Source organism: Culex pipiens, chromosome 2 (assembly GCF_016801865.2).
Source record: "Culex pipiens pallens isolate TS chromosome 2, TS_CPP_V2, whole genome shotgun sequence".
Classification (NCBI taxonomy): domain Eukaryota; kingdom Metazoa; phylum Arthropoda; class Insecta; order Diptera; family Culicidae; genus Culex; species Culex pipiens.
In genome coordinates, this window is record NC_068938.1 from 175285395 (window position 1) to 175301213 (window position 15819).

At 43.9% G+C, this 15819-nt stretch overlaps 2 long non-coding RNA genes across 2 annotated transcripts; both read left to right on the plus strand.

Annotated features, from left to right (window-relative positions):
* Positions 1-4000: 4000 nt before the first annotated feature.
* LOC120418210 (uncharacterized) lies at positions 4001-5247 on the plus strand. Its single transcript, XR_005605570.2, has 3 exons — positions 4001-4438; positions 4501-4569; positions 4624-5247. It is a non-coding gene; the product is annotated as an uncharacterized LOC120418210 (long non-coding RNA).
* An 8447-nt stretch (positions 5248-13694) lies between these two features.
* LOC120418209 (uncharacterized) lies at positions 13695-15604 on the plus strand. The gene is made up of 3 exons (XR_005605569.2): positions 13695-14739; positions 14802-14870; positions 14925-15604. It is a non-coding gene; the product is annotated as an uncharacterized LOC120418209 (long non-coding RNA).
* The last annotated feature ends 215 nt before the right edge of the window (positions 15605-15819 follow it).

A 15819-nucleotide genomic window follows, 5' to 3' on the forward strand; every position in this document is an offset into this window, starting at 1 on the left:
TCTAAAATTCTAAAATTCTAAAATTCTAAAATTCTAAAATTCTAAAATTCTAAAATTCTAAAATTCTAAAATCTAAAATTCTAAAATTCTAAAATTCTAAAATTCTAAAATTCTAAAATTCTAAAATTCTAAAATTCTAAAATTCTAAAATTCTAAAATTCTAAAATTCTAAAATTCTAAAATTCTAAAATTCTAAAATTCTAAAATTCTAAAATTCTAAAAAATTCTAAAATTCTAAAATTCTAAAATTCTAAAATTCTAAAATTCTAAAATTCTAAAATTCTAAAATTCTAAAATTCTAAAATTCTAAAATTCTAAAATTCTAAAATTCTAAAATTCTAAAATTCTAAAATTCTAAAATTCTAAAATTCTAAAATTCTAAAATCTAAAATTCTAAAATTCTAAAATTCTAAAATTCTAAAATTCTAAAATTCTAAAATTCTAAAATTCTAAAATTCTAAAATTCTAAAATTCTAAAATCTAAAATTCTAAAATTCTAAAATTCTAAAATTCTAAAATTCTAAAATTCTAAAATTCTAAAATTCTAAAATTCTAAAATTCTAAAATTCTAAAATTCTAAAATTCTAAAATTCTAAAATTCTAAAATTCTAAAATTCTAAAATTCTAAAATTCTAAAATTCTAAAATTCTAAAATTCTAAAATTCTAAAATTCTAAAATTCTAAAATTCTAAAATTCTAAAATTCTAAAATTCTAAAATTCTAAAATTCTAAAATTCTAAAATTCTAAAATTCTAAAATTCTAAAATTCTAAAATTCTAAAATTCTAAAATTCTAAAATTCTAAAATTCTAAAATTCTAAAATTCTAAAATTCTAAAATTCTAAAATTCTAAAATTCTAAAATTCTAAAATTCTAAAATCTAAAATTCTAAAATTCTAAAATTCTAAAATTCTAAAATTCTAAAATTCTAAAATTCTAAAAATCTAAAATTCTAAAATTCTAAAATTCTAAAATTCTAAAATTCTAAAATTCTAAAATTCTAAAATTCTAAAATTCTAAAATTCTAAAATTCTAAAATTCTAAAATTCTAAAATTCTAAAATTCTAAAATTCTAAAATTCTAAAATTCTAAAATTCTAAAATTCTAAAATTCTAAAATTCTAAAATTCTAAAAATTCTAAAAATCTAAAATTCTAAAATTCTAAAAATCTAAAATTCTAAAATTCTAAAATTCTAAAATTCTAAAATTCTAAAATTCTAAAATTCAAAAAACTCAAAAACTCAAAAACTCAAAAACTCAAAAACTCAAAAACTCAAAAACTCAAAAACTCAAAAACTCAAAAACTCAAAAACTCAAAAACTCAAAAACTCAAAAACTCAAAAACTCAAAAACTCAAAAACTCAAAAACTCAAAAAAACCTCCAAATCCCATACCTCCCTGCCCCATACCCCCCCCCCACTCTAAAAACCCCCAAAACCCCTCACCCACAAGTGAAAACCTACCCCCGGGCCCCACACACCCCCCATAGTTCACGCGCGGTTGTGTTTGTACAGCGCAAACACACCCCCACCTGTCCCCTATGGAACATGTCATGACACCACTCCCATAAGACACCAAGTCCCACCCACCCGACCACGCGCTAACCCCCCGTCAACAGTTATGACCGTGGAGGGGGGGTGGTGCGGACTTATCGCAGGAATATTTGGTATTTGGTAGCTATGACCCACCCACGGCATGACCACACTAAAACCCTCCCATTCAAAATTCCTCCAAATTTGACCACATGTTGCGTCCGCTCGAACGGGCCGAGTTTGATGAAACAATAATAGAAAAGTCCCGGAAATGTTGATGCTGGCCACTCTATAATATTCACTTGGCTGATCCGGGTTGTTCCGGCTGAAACTTGCCATCCAAAACAGCGTTCAAAAGTATCACATGGTTCGACAAAAGCACTTCTTCACAGGCCATTGATAATACCCGGATCCAGATCTTTTCGATTCTTCTTGTTTCACAAAACTACGGCCGCTTTGCCGAATTTTACAATCGCAACTATAGCATTAATCAAAACACCGGAAACGTTCACGAAACCGGGAAGACTCGGCCACGGTAACAGAATACAGCCCGGGAATCCGGCGCGACGCGACTGGAGGCCAAACAGTTTGTTGTGATCTGTTAGCGAAAAAAAAAAAACAAAGTCCCGAAACGTCATCACTGCTTAGCGTTGTGGTCGATATTTCTAACACACGAAACGGCGCCGACGCCGAAATGTAGGCAACAAAGTCGCAGATTTCGTCGACATTGTTAACATAATCGAGAAATTTGTTTTCAAAATCGACAACATTCAATGTTTTCGATTCTATCGACGAATGTTTCTAAACACACGGACAGGATTTCTATCCGTGTGGCGGAAGGGGATGAGAATCGAATGGCCGTACAACGCAAACAAAGTCAACGTTCGTTCTGCAACGGTTAGTGGCGAAGGAAACATGGGACATGGAATGGCATGAACAGAGCTAGGCCCGTTTGAAAGCGGAAAAGGAACAGGGCAAAAGGAAACGACCAAATTTATTTCGACTAATATTGATATGTTTTGGAACCCAGCTGGTGCTGGCACATTTGCTCCAAAGCGTGGCAGCCGTGTCTAAAAGGAATTTGACGACCGAGTCATCCATAATCCGGACACTGGAAAATTCGGCATCGCGTCGACCAGATCCGTCAGTTCACAAGGGTTTAGATAAATGCAGTCACCGAGAGCGATTCTTTCTGAAGAAGGTGGGCATCGTCCCAGAAACGTTTTAGTTTGACCATCGTTTTGCTACGTGTCTTCTCAGACTGTGCCATGCAATTTAGGTGCCTCCAGTACGATTCCGCGGAAATGATGCGGTCGAGGAAAACGCCGGCGGAGCAGTAGTCGATGGGGCAGCGAACCAAAAAGTTCCAACTCGGATGCGTCTTCCCTCAGATGCTTGCATCTTTTGCCAATTATCTGTTTGGGAGAAACCAATACTTCGTTGAGATAATCCCTTTCGTGCTTAATTTATTACACTTACTCGAAATAGACAATTTTAGCGCGATCAATAGTAATCGGAAAACTTTTAATTTATTTTTGCTTGGATTCCGCTTTTCTCACTGTTTTCAGCTAGCTAATTTTTGTGATGTTTACAAACAATCGCCGCCATATTGTGATTGATGTGCGGTAGGCTGAAATTCCCATCTGTCATACCCCTGACTTTTACTTGGAGTCGGAATCTGTGAAGTCGGGTATTTTTGGAGAGCTGAAGTCGTCGTTGACGTCATATCCTGCATCCAGAGTCGGAGTTGTCTTCAAAGTATGGATTCAAAGTCGCTTGGAGGTACCCGAATCTGCAGCCCTGACTAGTACAGAGGAGTTATGGCAACTGCAGGTTTATTTGCAAATTACAAAGAAACCAAAACAATAACTTTTTTTTTGTTATGGAGACATACCAGTTCAATAACAATTTTTGTTATTATGCTGCTCCACCTCTCCGTACAAAATAACAAATCTGATCTGATTCCTTCTGTGTTATTGGTTTGTTATTGCAATAACAACATAATAACAGTTTAAGTTATTCTTCGAACAAATCTTTGTTATTGATTTTTGTTATTTTAACAACTAATCCGATCATCCCAATAACATATTTTGATCTTCTCACAATATCAAAAACTGACCTTCCCAAGTTATTCCGTCTGCTCGGGTAGATTCTCTCATCTTTGAACGTATTCGTGTGCGACTCGGGTCGACGGACGGTGTAGGCCAAAGTTAACGGAGTATTTATGTCACTGGAAAAAGCGATTAAGCAAGTGATGAGTGAGTGATTTCAGATATTTGAACCGAAAATCAGGACCCTTGTTTTCATTCTTTGGAAGTTTACCCTAAAAACCATAATAATTTCGATAGTAAAATTCTCAAAAAGTTAAACTACTGAATATTTCCTAAAATTTGTGAAAAACTTTTTTGTCTTTCTTGTTTTTCAATATAAGTTGTAACAGTTGGCCTGTTTGGCAAAATTATTTATTTATTTGTTTGAATGTTAAATGTTATTTATTTACATTTTGCGATAAAATCCGTGTAGTCAAACTCCGCTTGCACTCTTCGGTAAACATCTCTGTAGTATTCACCACGGTAACTCAACCTGTTTTGGACCGATTGCGTTAAGACCCGGAGAGAGACTCTTGAGAGAGATGAGCCGATATTGAACTACCTCAGTGAGAGAACACCACAGCTAGACCCGAGAACACAGTGGCTAAAAAGGGATGGGGAGTTCGCTACTTCTGTCGCACGCAGTTACCCAGAGAGCATCTCAAGGAATGACGTAATTCCGGTCAAACCGCTTGAGCGTCCGTTGCGACCTTCCCTATTCTGAGGACTCCAGGGCTCGTTCACTTTGTCCCCAGCTATCAACGAGAGTGGAAGTGCGCGTTTTGTACCGCGAGTTTTTTGGCTTTTTGTACAAAATGTAATTTAGTATAGTGACGTGTTCCTTATTTGGTCTTCTAATTAAATTTCCGTTTTTGTTAGTTTCCCGTATAGTTATTTTGTGTGTGCGCTAGCTAAAGTAATTTGTCGTGTGCGAACAGGAGCTAGAAGGTAACTGTGCTCATTAAGAAACCGTGCATGTGCTCACAGAATTTGTTCGAACAGGAGAAAAGGAGTTCGCCCGTTAGCAACAGCGCTAACCATCCCGCAGCAGCACCAGTCCAGCAGCAGCGCGAACACACGAGCAGCAGAGCAGAGGAAAACGGAGACGAAGTTCCCCGCGCACCGTACTTCTCGTTGTCGCCGCACGTCACCAGGCGAAGCACGAGGACGAAGAGCGTGAGCGCACGCTAGGCGGCGATCCGTCACCACATCGCCCGGTGAAGTAGGGAGGGTCCCTGAACCACCACACGAGGACAGCGGAGAACGTTAGTCCCGGCCGGAGTCAACCCTAAGGCCGGAGCTTCCTGTCCGGTTGCGAGCACCTGACAGCCGCGGAACCGGGAAAAGTCCAGAACCGGCCCGAGCCACCCCGTAAGGCCGAGTCCCGCATTCCGGTCAGCTGTTCATCAGCTGACGGCCACGTGTCGTCCCTGAGCTGAGCAACCAGCCCAAGTAGCAGAGAACAACAGCAGCAACAAGATCATCATTCGGTGAGTCCGTTCTATTTGCACTTGTGGGAAGAAGCACGTCCCTAGCTGACGTAGCGAAGTTTTTGCCGGCCTAGTGCCGAGGCGGCAGACGCGAATCCGCCGTTGACGGACGCGTCCAAAGTTTGAGGAGCGAACTTTAATCCCACGTGTTTCGACGTCACACGTGGATGACCCCCAAAATCTAAACGCGCGCGCGCGCAAATTTCGAAGCAGTAGCCGATTTGATCAGCTGATTGCTGGAAGATGGGAAGAGCACATGAGCACGGTTAGGGAAACAGACAGAAGTAAAGATAAACGCACACACGCAAAGTAGGTAGAAGCTAGAAAACTTGAAGATGGCCACCAACACTATTGTACAAATATAAGTATGCTAAACCAAACGAACAAACGAGAACTCACCTTTCTTTCTGGAGTTATGAATAAAAACCACCCTAGTTCTTTTTCGGATAAATAAAACGTTCGTTTAATTGTTGTTTAAAACCTACTTGTGGAGTTTCTTTGGTTGATTGAATCTGGAGTTATGTCACTTTTCGTCGTCTTTTTTCGTCCTGTTTTCTGAATGACAGAGCTTGACGTCGAATGCACTGCCACGATCGAAGCGCTGCCTGGTGGCAGGTGGCGGCACTGCCAATGATGAGCTTTTAGGCATGGGTAGCAACACACTGGAGTAAGTTGTCTGGGTAATTTCTTGTGGTTGGCGTGACGGATTCTCGGTTTCGTTTAGTGGCAGTTCTCGGTGATCTAGCTGGTTCGATCCTGAATCCTCCGATGAGGATCAGTACAAAATGGGCTCGTCTTTTAAAAGAGTCTCGACCGGGCAAACTAACATGGCGTGCGATCTCCCCTTGGGAGTGGCGCATAAATCACACGCTCACCAGATCGACTAGCAACGGTTACATTTTGGCGCCCAACGGAAAATTCGTTGAATTTCGTACTGATTTGGAGTAAAACAAAATTATTTGTGGAGTAATTAATGTACTTTTGGAGTTACTGTGTTAATTTAATTGCTTAGCAAGCGTGAGAGTTTTTTTGGAGTACTAATGATAGAAAGTTACACATGCTGTGGTCTAACGAAAAATGAGATTACTAAACGATAAAAAATGATTTACTGATGATTTATTCAAGGAAAACTATTACGATTTGTTTTGGGAAATATTAATTTTGGAGTTCTGATCAAAAAGATTCGAAAAAGAGATTTTTTTGGGAAATTATTTCGGATACTGAGGTCATTTAGGCATATTTATTTGTGGATGTCACTATCGGTGTTATTTATTTATTTATTTATTTATTCATTTATTTATTTATTTATTTATTTATGAATATTTATTACAGTTTATGTGGTATTTATTAACTGTCCTGATTACAGAGTGCTTGTGTCATAGTAGTATTTGATTGCGAGTTTGTCCAGTTTCGTTTTTAGGGAGATTTATTACAATAATAAAATTGATTCAAAATGAGTTTCAAATTTCCTTACGCGAAACATCTGCTCAATGATGAGGTGGACTATGAGTTAAGGGTGAGAAGTCTTGATGATGCGCTCAACTTAGACACAGAGACTAAAGTTGAAATTTTGCAAAAACATTACCAAGAGGACAGTCAAGAGAAACGCGAATATCTGTCAATTTACACGATCGAACAGGACTACGACTTCATTCTTTCGCGAGTGTCTTCGATTGAACTAGCCCTACGAGAGAAAAAGGATCCAAAATTGATCTCACGTCTTAAGTATTACTATCTGCGTACTAAAAACAGTCAGATTACGCCTCAAACGAAGGAAATGAGGGATGTTTTGGTACAGGATATTTGTGATCTTATGAAGCACGTTGGGGTTCAGTTGCAGCCGATTAGCGAAGAAGTACACCAGGATGAGGGAGCAGCTGCTCTTCCGGTGGAACAGAACCAGTCGGGGAACCTGTCTGTCAACCAAACTGCTGGCCAGAATACCAGCGTACGATCGAACCTTGTCGTCGATACGGTGACTGACTTGCTTGGAGACTTAAATGGGAGTAGCCAGAACCAGCACAACTTGACCTTTGGCGATTTTGGGATCGACCTTAGTCCAGTTCGAGTCAACCCAAGTTGCACTGGTGCAATTCCCAAAGTTCCCGCGAGTAAGCGTCTTGGCATCGTTCCATCCAGGGAACAGTTACAAGCCGAAATGGAACAAATGCGCAAGGATAACAAGGAACTTAGGCAGACGTGTAGGGACTTAACCGATCGCTTGCAGAATATCAACTTAGCTGAGTTACGGAAGAAGGCAAACAACTCGGAAGTACCTTCGCGACAAACCGAACCTCCGCTGAACAAATCTTCATCGAGAACGAACCAGTTTCCACCGTCGGCGCAAAACCAGGGGCCGCCGCCATTGCCGGACAATCGACAGAACCCGCAGTTCAGTCAAGGTTTACCACTCCCTCCAAATCCATCAAACCAAACCTCTCAGTCGTACCAGTGGCCGAGACCGATCAAATGGCCGAACCCTCAACAGAATCGTGGAGTTCCACCACCTCCAAACCAAACCCCCCAGTTGTACCAGTGGCCACAACAGGAGCAGGGTTACCAGTTTGGTCTATCAGGACAGAATAACCGTTTTCAACCAACAGGACAAGTCAACTCGGTAAAGGGGAACCAAACGCCGTCGCAGGGAAATCAATTTCAACAGCAGAACGCGCGGAACAACCTGTCGCAGGGACTGACTTTGCGCTTGCATCGACCGCCGTTTGGAAATGAAGCTTCCGGAAGTCACGGTGCCTACGACAACTATGACCACGGAGATGAGGATGACGACTCTGAAGATGATGGCGATTACAGTCAAGGAAATTTCATACCGTTTGAAAGGACCAGACGCCGCCGAACGGAGCAGTACGACAGACGGATCGAGAAATGGAACATTTATTTTTCTGGGGAACCGCGCTCGACCACGTTGGAAGACTTCATCTTCAAGGTGAAAAGACTGGCCATGATGAACTCGATCTCTGAGAGTAGTATGCTTAGTCACATCCATCTACTACTAAGAGGCGAGGCATCAGATTGGTTCTTCACCTACTACGAGGAGGATTGGGATTGGCTTACCTTCGAAACGAAGATTCGCTTCCGGTTCGGTAATCCAAACGAGAACCAGAGTATTCGTCAACGAATAGCAGACCGCAAACAACAGAGAGGAGAAAAGTTCTCAGCTTTCCTGTCGGACATCGAGCGTTTGAACAAACTTCTGACAAAACCGTTGTCGGAAAGAAGGATGTTCCGCATAATTTATGAAAATATGCAACAACGTTACCGTTCCAAGTTATTATACTTCAACATAGACAGCAAGGACCTGCTCACAGCCTTGTGTCAACGCATCGACGCTAACGATCCTTCTCTCAACCCGATTAATACGCGTCACGGTGTCAACAATCTCGAGGCAGATCAACCGGAAACGGATAGCGAAGAAGAGTTGAACGCCATCGATAGACGGAACCAGCGACAACCGGAGAACCGGTCATGGAGACGAGACCGTCCCGCTGAGGGGTACAGAGGCAATCCTTCACAGGAAACGACGAGACTTCCGTTGTGTTGGAACTGCAGACAGCACGGACATTTCTGGAGACAATGTCAAGCAGAAAAGACGACGTTCTGTTACGTCTGTGGAAATGCAGGAACAGTTGCTGCGACCTGCAACGTCCACCCAAGAAGGAGCGCGCCCGCACAGGCTGCTCAGACAACACAAGGTCAAGGAAACCCACACCCTCAGTCTGGACAAAATCTGGGAAACTAAACTCGGAGTGCCGCAACGGGAACTCGAGCATTCCAACCAAGAACAATGTTCCCAGTTCTACACCTTTTTTCGACCCTTTTCAGAATCTACTGGAGATCAAAATCCACACCAACCGGTGTCCACACGTGAAGATCCGCGTGTTCGAAACTGAATTCGAGGCCCTGTTAGACTCGGGTGCCAGCGTAAGCGTTACCAATTCGAGAGACGTAGCTGATCGTTACGGTTTGAAGATTTTTCCGTCACCGATTCGAATCTGTACCGCTGACCACACACAGTACTCATGCGTGGGGTACGTCAACATGCCGGTTACGTTTCGAAACGTGACGAAAGTCGTAGCAGTAGTAATTGTACCGGAAATCACACGAAGCTTCATCCTAGGCATCAACTTCTGGACAACCTTCGGGATTAAACCGATGATGCAGGGTGAAACAGGACTAGAAGAGATCGCTGAGATCACCGCAGGAAGTCAGGACGTTCCGGAAGAGTTGTTCCACTTTTTCATACATCCGGTCGAAGCACTTCCGGTCATCGAGCAACCACCACCGGACGATTCCCTTGACATTCCGGGCATCGACCTGCCAGAACCGTCGGTGACCACGCCGGAAACGATCAAGACCGAGCATGACCTGACGGAAGCAGAGAGAGGAAGTCTGGCCGACGTCATCAGGACATTCCCGTGTACAATGGAAGGTCGTCTAGGAAGAACAGCGCTTTTGCAGCACGAGATCGTACTTCGAGAGGACGCGAAACCTCGCCGAATGCCACTCTACCGCTGCTCACCTTCCATCCAAGCGGAAATGGACAAGGAGATCGAACGCTACAGGCAGATGGATGCCATCGAGGAGTGCACGAGTGAGTGGGCGAACCCATTGGTTCCCGTCCGCAAGTCGAATGGTAAGCTAAGGGTTTGTTTGGACTCGAGAAGGATCAATGCCATGACGAAGAAGGATTCCTACCCGATGCGCGACATGAAAGGGATATTCCATCGGTTGCAGAGTGCGTGCTACTTCTCCGTAATCGACCTGAAAGACGCGTACTTCCAGATACCGCTCAAAGAAGATTGTCGCGACTTCACGGCGTTCCGGACGTCAAAGGGACTGTTCCGCTTTAAGGTGTGTCCTTTCGGACTCACGAACGCACCTTTCACGATGTGCAGACTTATGGATAAGGTCATTGGGTTCGATCTGGAGCCCCATGTATTTGTCTACTTGGACGATATTGTGGTGGCGACCAAAGACCTGTCCGAGCACCTTCGGTTGCTAGGGATCGTGGCGGAACGATTGACAAAGGCGAACCTGACGATTTCGCTCGACAAGTCGCAGTTTTGTAAGAAGCAGGTGAACTATTTGGGGTATTTGTTAACCGGACAGGGCGTCGCGATCGACAGCAAGCGGATTGATCCGATCCTGAACTACAGCCGCCCGAAGAGCGTTAAGGACATTCGCCGTCTGCTCGGCCTGGCGGGCTTTTACCAACGGTTCATTTCCAATTACAGCAAGATCGTCGCGCCAATTTCGGACCTGCTACGGAAGGAGAAGAACAAGTTCCAGTGGACGGAGGCCGCGGAAGAAGGATTCCAAGAGTTGAAAGCCGCACTGGTGTCGGCACCGATTCTGGCCAACCCGGATTTTGCCGAGCCGTTTGTGATCGAGTCAGACGCATCTGATAATGCTGTCGGAGCCGCGCTGATCCAGAAGCTGGATGGCGAGCCGCGAATCATCGCTTACTTCAGTAAGAAGTTAAGCAGCACCCAGAAGCGATACGCCAGCGTGGAGAAGGAATGCCTAGGCGTTCTGCTCGCGATCGAGCACTTCCGGCACTACGTGGAAGGAAGCCGTTTCAAAGTCGTCACGGACGCGCGTAGTCTCCTCTGGCTGTTCACGATAGGTGTCGAGTCTGGTAACTCTAAGCTGCTCAGGTGGGCTCTTAAGATCCAATCATACGATATCGAGTTGGAGTATCGAAAGGGGAAGCAAAACATCACCGCAGATTGTTTGTCTCGCTCGTTAGATGCCATCAGCGTAGCGCAAGTCGATCCGGAGTACCAGGACCTGGTCAAGCAGATCACGATGGACCCGCAGGCCTACACGGACTTCCGAGTAGTCGACGGCAGCGTTTACAAGTTCGTCAAGAACAAAGGAAAGGTCGAGGATAGTCGTTTCTGCTGGAAAGTCTACCCGCCGAAGTCGGAACGAGAAGAGATTCTCCGGAAAACTCACGGAACCGCTCACCTCGGGTTCGAGAAGACTCTGGCCACGCTTCGGGAAAGATATTTCTGGCCGTTGATGAACACCGAAACGAAACGTTTCTGCCAGGATTGTCTCGTCTGTCAAACCAGCAAAGCGACCAACGTCAACACCACAGCTCCACTGAAAGTGCAGCGGAAGATTGCGGAATACCCGTGGCAATTTGTGACGATGGACTACGTTGGACCGCTTCCGGCATCGGGGAAAGGGAGAAGCACCTGTCTGCTGGTACTAACAGACGTTTTCAGCAAGTTCGTACTAGTACAACCATTTCGGCAAGCCACGGCGGATTCGCTCGTTCCGTTCGTTGAGAATATGCTGTTTTTGCTGTTCGGGGTTCCGGAAGTAATCCTCACAGATAACGGGACACAATTCACGTCCAAACTGTTCCAAGATCTGCTGAGTCGATATCACGTAACCCACTGGAGAACGCCGAGTTACCATCCGCAGATCAACGATTCGGAGAGAGCCAACCGGGTGATAACAACCGCCATCCGGGCCACGATCAAGAAGGACCACAAGGATTGGGCGAACAACATCCAGACGATCGCCAACGCCATCCGAAACTCGGTGCATGACGCGACGAAGTACACACCCTACTTTGTCCTGTTCGGGCGTAACATGGTCTCGGACGGAAGAGAGTACCGTTGCATGAGGGACACGTCGATTGATAGTGGGAGTCTGAACAACGCTGAGAGGGAGAAACTGTACGCCGACGTCAAGGAGAATCTCAAGAAGGCCTTCGAGCGGCACTCGAAGTACTACAACCTCAGGTCAAACGCGAAGTGTCCACAGTACACGGTCAACGAGAAGGTTCTGAAGAAGAACACCGAACTTTCCGACAAGGGTAAGGGTTACTGTGCCAAACTTGCGCCTAAATACGTTCCTGCACTGGTCAAAAGGGTAGTGGGCGAACACTGCTACGAACTAGAAGACGAAAAAGGTAAACGTCTGGGCGTTTTCAACTGCAAGTACCTTAAAAAGCTTCACCAAACTCCCTCGCGTTCGGTCAACTAACACCGCGGTTAGAATCGATCAGTTTCAGTTAGGATTTTGCAATTTAGGATTTTCAAATTTAGTTTTCTCGAGCTATGTACCCTCTAATCGTTAGAGAGGCAACCAAGCATAAAATTATGCTCCAAAACACTCTTTAGGCATCAACAACTACAACTACATGCCACACCTGTCCAGCTTCAGATGATAGTATCGATGATTCATGAGCTTTTGCGGACGAGACCGAAAGATCAACTCCCCTAGCCAACATGAAAATCTATGCTTGAACCTGCTGACGGTCGACAAAATATGCTAGGCAAACTATGACCCAACCAGCTATGTCCCTTTCACCCAGTCGAAAGCAACAAGATCTCACAAAACCTCTAACCTTCAAGTCTCCTCGATCAAAGAGTTGAGCGTCCCACAATAACATAAATTACTGGCGACTAAAACGAAGAACTAGAGCAAAACTACCACGAACACCCTCAAACTAGACAATCGTGATCTCGGACATCGTAAATAGACCGTCCAACGAGACAAAATTAGATTTAGGATAGGAATAGGATCAAGGATGGGAGCAAATACCCTACCTGGTGTAAATAAAACTTGTTAGTTGTTAGTCGCGCCTAATCTTATAAAAACTATGTGAGTAATTACCGTTATTGTTAGTATTCTTCTTGGTTTTCTTCGGTTTATGTTGATGTTGAGTCCCACGAAGTGATGTTGTCGCAGCATGATCGATGATGTATGTTGTCTTCAGTTTTGTCGTCTGGAGCATATTTTTCTGGAACTTGAGATGAGATGAGATGAGATAATTCAGCATCGCGCAGCATAAATGTCGTCGTGTTGAGTAGGTTAGGTTATCCAATTAGAACTCGTCGCAGCTTCCAACCAGAAACGAAGTTGATGACGTTACAGCACATTCAGCCTTCAGCAACATATTTCCGCCATAATTTTCAGCCTTCCGCAACATATTTTTCCGTCCAGTAGTAGATTTTGGCCTTCAGCACTTGGTTTTTAGTTCAGCAGCATAAATTTTGTCCAGCCTTCAGCATAATTATTAGTAAATTTCAGTCAGCCCAGCACCCACGACGCAGCTCCTAGAAAAGAACACACAAAGCACATCAATTTTGGTTTTTGTGGGAGAAAGTGAATACTCCCCCCGTAAATTAGCATCAGGAAAAAGCAATTTAAATATTTTCTGGCACTTTTCACAACATTTTGGCACAAATAGAGCACTTTTTCTTTTGAAGAATACCACGCGAGTAAAATTACGGACAGTCACACCACGTTTGTTTACGTTTTCGTTTGACGTCCTCGGCGAAGCTTTTTGACGAAGCTTTTGGTTTGACAGTTCCAGTTAGTTAGGTAGAGTGAAATTTTTTCAGTGTTTATTTGGGAGAACCCTTGTGGCGAATTTCAGTTGTCTTGTTGAATTTCGGGTGACCAGAGACGATTCTGGGGTGGAAATTCAATACAGATATTTTAATTAGGCTGCGTTCTGTTAGAGTGAAGGACAATTTGCCTGAAGTAAAGCTTTGGGGTGGTTTCATTTGCTCAACGTAATGATTGGGGTAGATTCTGAGTCTTAATGAGCCAGTAGTATTTCGGGAACATAAAGTTTGGAGACTTTAGGTAGTATTTTCATTAAATATGGAATATTATTTATTTGAAAGTATATTTTAGTTTGGGGTATTGATTGAGATTTGAGTGTTAGGATGAATGAATGAGGAATGTCAACCACTAGTCATAGTCAAACTGTTAGTCTTGGATTGTTCAACAAGTTGTTTTTCTGGGAGAATTTAGAGATGAAAGCCTGTAAAGTAAATGACCGAAAAAGAAAGTATCCATGATTAGGTTATAAAATTTTTGCACTAGCATTTTGTTGAGGATTTCTGAACGTTCGCTGGAGACCGGAGTGAAGACGTTGATGGTCAGTAACAAGCATTTTCTGTGATGGATCATGACTTGGAAATAGAGATGGAGGTTACTTGTAACCGATGATCATATATGACCCCGAACTGTTGAAGAATCTTTCGCAATTTGTTTTTAGTGAAATGTAATAAATGTGTAGTTGTTAGTTTTCGGTTTTTCGTAAGATTTCCCCTTACGAAAATTCAGTTAACACTGAATTTTCGTAATTTAAGCATGGAGTGATGTAACAGTTGGCCTGTTTGGCAAAATTATTTATTTATTTGTTTGAATGTTAAATGTTATTTATTTACATTTTGCGATAAAATCCGTGTAGTCAAACTCCGCTTGCACTCTTCGGTAAACATCTCTGTAGTATTCACCACGGTAACTCAACCTGTTTTGGACCGATTGCGTTAAGACCCGGAGAGAGACTCTTGAGAGAGATGAGCCGATATTGAACTACCTCAGTGAGAGAACACCACAGCTAGACCCGAGAACACAGTGGCTAAAAAGGGATGGGGAGTTCGCTACTTCTGTCGCACGCAGTTACCCAGAGAGCATCTCAAGGAATGACGTAATTCCGGTCAAACCGCTTGAGCGTCCGTTGCGACCTTCCCTATTCTGAGGACTCCAGGGCTCGTTCACTTTGTCCCCAGCTATCAACGAGAGTGGAAGTGCGCGTTTTGTACCGCGAGTTTTTTGGCTTTTTGTACAAAATGTAATTTAGTATAGTGACGTGTTCCTTATTTGGTCTTCTAATTAAATTTCCGTTTTTGTTAGTTTCCCGTATAGTTATTTTGTGTGTGCGCTAGCTAAAGTAATTTGTCGTGTGCGAACAGGAGCTAGAAGGTAACTGTGCTCATTAAGAAACCGTGCATGTGCTCACAGAATTTGTTCGAACAGGAGAAAAGGAGTTCGCCCGTTAGCAACAGCGCTAACCATCCCGCAGCAGCACCAGTCCAGCAGCAGCGCGAACACACGAGCAGCAGAGCAGAGGAAAACGGAGACGAAGTTCCCCGCGCACCGTACTTCTCGTTGTCGCCGCACGTCACCAGGCGAAGCACGAGGACGAAGAGCGTGAGCGCACGCTAGGCGGCGATCCGTCACCACATCGCCCGGTGAAGTAGGGAGGGTCCCTGAACCACCACACGAGGACAGCGGAGAACGTTAGTCCCGGCCGGAGTCAACCCTAAGGCCGGAGCTTCCTGTCCGGTTGCGAGCACCTGACAGCCGCGGAACCGGGAAAAGTCCAGAACCGGCCCGAGCCACCCCGTAAGGCCGAGTCCCGCATTCCGGTCAGCTGTTCATCAGCTGACGGCCACGTGTCGTCCCTGAGCTGAGCAACCAGCCCAAGTAGCAGAGAACAACAGCAGCAACAAGATCATCATTCGGTGAGTCCGTTCTATTTGCACTTGTGGGAAGAAGCACGTCCCTAGCTGACGTAGCGAAGTTTTTGCCGGCCTAGTGCCGAGGCGGCAGACGCGAATCCGCCCTTGACGGACGCGTCCAAAGTTTGAGGAGCGAACTTTAATCCCACGTGTTTCGACGTCACACGTGGATGACCCCCAAAATCTAAACGCGCGCGCGCGCAAATTTCGAAGCAGTAGCCGATTTGATCAGCTGATTGCTGGAAGATGGGAAGAGCACATGAGCACGGTTAGGGAAACAGACAGAAGTAAAGATAAACGCACACACGCAAAGTAGGTAGAAGCTAGAAAACTTGAAGATGGCCACCAACACTATTGTACAAATATAAGCATGCTAAACCAAACGAACAAACGAGAACTCACCTTTCTTT